Consider the following 4,840-nt stretch of genomic DNA (forward strand, 5'->3'; position numbering starts at 1 on the left):
TCAGCAATGCACCCCCCTTCGTCTCCAAATCTTCATCGCTTTCTTCATCAGAACTCGAATCTCTTGTCCCCTTCTTCGTTCAACTTTCATCAGAGATCAAATCTCGTGTATCCTTCTTCGTTTCTCTCTTGCCAACTTCCTTCTGATCACAGAGTCATATCCACCCATAACCTCTTCATCATCATCCTCATCTTCTTCAACCTCACTCTTCTCTTCCATACATCACATTTTCTTTCTTCTGGAGTTCTGGATTCATCTTCATCGTCGTTTCTGCTTGTCCTCTATCTATTATTCGTCTTCATCTCTGATGCCATAATCACCCTGCTGGATGATCACTGAAAGCTGAGGATAAACATCCCTAAGCTGTACTTTTTCTTCTCGTAAGGTGGGTGTCTTTTTGCTGAATCCGTATGTGAGAAAGGTGTACTAACTTCTGCCATTAGTTTTCCTAACACTACTTTCTAACCCTACTTTAATTAAAGGATTACTATTTTTCCCCTATAAACAACTCCAAATAAATCCAAATAAATCAATTTTTATTCCTATGTCACCAATTTATCAATTAGTGTTGGCTATCTTACCACAACCCATCAAATGCAAGTAAATGCAAGTTAGTCATCTTCAGACTAAAATACCCATAAACAAAGCCTGTAACCCCTTGCTCTATAACCCATAATTATCATAAATTTACAGAAGAATGTCAGTCTTCGATTCCCCACACATCTGTAATCCAACCCCAGTGATACACAGATCTTCCAAAATGCAATTTTTAATGAAATAGCATTTGCCAAGCCTATGTAAAATTGTCATAACATCACATATCTTGTAACAGTCTCAAAACTTTTTTTTTTTTTTGACTTGATCCTCTGCAGCGTCACGTGATCACTTCCTGTATCTCCTCGCTCCCCCTCTCTCCTGTCTCTCATGACAAGGGACAAAGACACAATAACAGCTTTTAGTAGTTAATGCCATCACTGAGTATTTCCAACCATTCAATATTCATTCGTTCTACATTATTCACTCTAAGACTAAACTCAGAACTAAATAGATCGCTCAAAAACATTATTTTATTTTAATCCGTTATTTAATCATTTAATTCAATTTATTATAATCCGCTACCATATATCTAATTTATAAATTCAATAGGTTACAAAACAAGTTTCATCTTTAACCAACCGCAATTTAAACTAGAATAATCGTGCTAAAATCTATCTTCTCTTTGTCCATGTGTTTCTCTCTGCCCCTGCAGCTCCCAAATGGGACCTATGACCTCAACCAACCATTTTGTTTTGTAGGCTCAGCGCGACCACATGTCGTAGTTTTTAGCCCCGTAAAATCAAACGCATGCGCACATCCCCTTAAGCCCATGCTTACCACACAATAGACCGATAGCATTACGCTACAGCTTCACTATTTTATACGTTATACTCACACAATTACACATAACAGAGCTCACATTTGCGTAGAACTTTCAGTTCCACCACATACAAACAAGTTTAAGAGGCTTGAATCCATCGCAATGGCCCTCTAAGGATACGTTAGCATGTAACACACAACACAATTAGCATTTAGCATTAGCATTTAGCCACGAGGTACAATGTAGCATGATTCACACTCAAGAATTAGCCTTAGCCTCTAGCTAACTGCGGCCTATTACACAAAGACATATCCTGCGCTTCCCTTAAAACATAAATTTATCATTGCCTATCGTTACCAATGAAATATAAATTTATCATTGCCTATCGTTACCAATGAAATATAAACGTATCATTGCCTATCGTTACCAATGAAATATAAACTTATCATTGCCTATCGTTACCAATGAAATATAAACTTATCATTGCCTATCGTTACCAATGAAATATAAACTTATCATTTTTTTCCCCTAAATTTCTCATTGCCACCCGTTACCAATGAAATAACATTTTAATGCTCTAAATCCTCATTGTCACCCGTTACCAATGAAATCTATCTTAATGCTCTAAATTATCATTGTCACCCGTTACCAATGAAATAACATTTTAGCAGACTCCAGTCGACCGCAATAACGCCACCGAGGCAAGGTCGTAATGGAACATCTCTCCAGTGTACACAAGTCATATCCAATCCAACAAACTCCGAAGCGGTAAGAAAAACTCACCATTTTTTTTTTGGCCATGCTTCAGAGCAGGTTAGCCCGGCGATTGACTGAAACAAGGAAGAGACGCAAACCCAGCCCCACGTTGGACGCCATTATGTCGTATCTGATGAATGGTGGTCATTATTGCTGTCAACAAAGAGTCCGTTTTATGCTGCATCGTGTTAGAGGCTTTTATTAAAATCACGAGGTTACAGCATAAATGACAGGTGACATGACACCCGGAGAACGGCTCCCCCGATTGCCATGGCCGTTCTGACGTCTTCCTCGCCTAACCCCCCTATTTATAAACAACGAAGCTGACCTCTTCTGGCCAATCCCCAGTCTCCGAGACACTTCCGGTCTGCTGGATGTGGCGTTACACCTAAAACCTTCCCTCTGGATACTAACATAAACACATTCCATTTCTTCATGAAAACCATTTAACAAAGGCATAATCTTCAGATACTATAAAGACAAACGGTCTCAGTTTGAAACTGACTTCATGATCTAACATGTTTGATACGTATTTAAAATTAATTTATGCTCAAATTCTGCAAATACTAATATGAGTAGGCTATTCTGATCAGATCCATTCCTAAACAATATCTGTATGACATGTGTAACTGACACCATATGACTAGTAACTCTAGTTTTTTAACCACTTTATACTTGTTAGGTTCATAAATGTGCTTTGTATCATGTTACTTAAGTGTTTTCTCCACATCTTTTAAACAATGTAACTTTTATTTTCATATTTAGAAGGCATTTCCAATTCACTTTATTTTGATGTGTCCTTTGCTGAAGATCATTTCTTACTGTAGCTGTACTTGATGTAGTTACTTAGTTGATGTGTTCTGTTTGTTCCAGGTAACAGAGCCCCCACCCTCACTGTCCTGGCCCCCTCTAGTGAGGAGCTGTCCAGTACAACAACAGCCACACTGACGTGTCTGGACAACAAGGGCTTCCCCTCAGACTGGACCTTGAGCTGGAAAGTGGACGGGACCAGCAAGAAGCAGGAGGCCAGTCCCGGGGTCCTGGAGAAGGACGGCCTGTACAGCTGGAGCAGCACCCTGACTCTCACTGCCCAGGAGTGGACCAAGGCAGGAGAGGTGACCTGTGAAGCCCAGCAGAAATCCCAGACTACAGTCACCAAGACCCTGAGGAGGGCTGACTGTTCTGGGTAGGACCCCTCAGTCACACACCCCTGTGGAGAGAGGCTGCTGGTTCCTCTGCTTTTACTCTGTTCTGAGATCAGATGTTCTCTGTCTGATTGATCACTGACATGTAGACTAACAGAGGGCTTTGCTTGAGTTCATGTGTCAATCATCTCTGTGGACTGAGGTTGTATCAGTGTTAGATGTGATGTGTTCTGTTTTATTACTATTAGATACTGTAGGAATGTTTGCTTTGATGCTTTGATTAATAGATGAAAATAAACATTTTCCTTTGGAACAAATATTTTTTGTTTTTGTTGTCTCTTTCAATGATTAGACATTAGTCTTAAATGTTGTTGAATGATATAGAAATATATTCATAAAGCCTTGTTGACAGTTTGAAAACTATCAGACCTAAATGTCATTGCTTAGTTATTTATGTTCTCACTTTAAACCACAACGTCATCAACCAGTAGTTCATATTAACACAAGATACTACAATGTTAACATATTAACAGGAGAGGTCTATATACTACAATGTTAACATATTAACAGGAGAGGTCTAGATACTACAATGTTAAAAGATTAACAGGAGAGGTCTAGATACTACAATGTTAACATATTAACAGGAGAGGTCTAGATACTACAATGTTAAGAGATTAACAGGAGAGGTCTAGATACTACAATGTTAACAGATTAACAGGAGAGGTCTATATACTACAATGTTAACAGATTAACAGGAGAGGTCTAGATACTACAATGTTAACAAATTAACAGGAGAGGTCTAGATACTACAATGTTAACAGATTAACAGGAGAGGTCTAGATACTACAATGTAAACAGATTAACAGGAGAGGTCTAGACACATGTAGTAGATGGTACTCCTTATTCATCTTTCTTAGAACAGTTTTTGACCTGCTTGATTAATAGATTTGTAAAGGCAGTAATCTACAGATTTAGGATCTTCATTTTGATCATCCTGTTGTAGGAGAACCGTCACGCAATGCTTGACATTTAACATTTGCATTTTATTTGAGGTTTAAAAAGGATTCTGAATTTTGTAATTTCCACTTTCAAATTTCAGACTTATATTTCCTATACGGAAAATGTATCAACCCCTACAAAAATGTCAACGCAACAAGCAACAATTTTACAGATTTTACTGATTTACAGTTCATATAAGGAAATCAGTCAATTTAAATAAATGTATTAGGCGCTAATCTATGGATATCACATGACTGGATAGTGGCACAGCCATGAGTGGGGATGGTAGGGCATAGGCCCACCCACTGGGGAGCCAGGACCAGCCATTCAGAATGAGTTTTTCCCCACAAAAGTGCTTTATTATAGACAGAAATACTCCTCAGTTTCATCAGCTGTCCAGGTGGCTGGTCTCAGACGATCCCACAGGTGAAGAAGCCAGATGTGGTCTTGGGCTGGAGTGGTTACACGTGGTCTGCGGCTGTGAGGCCGGTTGGACATACTGCCAAAGTCTCTAAAACGACGTTGGAACCGGCTTATGGTAGATAAATGTACATTAACTTTTCTGCCAGCGGCTCTGGTTGAC

General features: G+C 39.1%; 1 gene segment (V, D, J or C); it reads left to right on the top strand.

Annotated features, from left to right (window-relative positions):
• The first annotated feature begins 2,684 nt into the window (after window positions 1–2,684).
• LOC311140084 (Ig lambda chain C region-like) lies at window positions 2,685–3,303 on the top strand. The segment is given in 2 exons: window positions 2,685–2,688; window positions 2,987–3,303.
• Window positions 3,304–4,840: the final 1,537 nt, after the last annotated feature.

This window comes from Coregonus lavaretus, assembly GCF_964263955.1.
Source record: "Coregonus lavaretus genome assembly, chromosome: 13".
Classification (NCBI taxonomy): Eukaryota; Metazoa; Chordata; class Actinopteri; order Salmoniformes; family Salmonidae; genus Coregonus; species Coregonus lavaretus.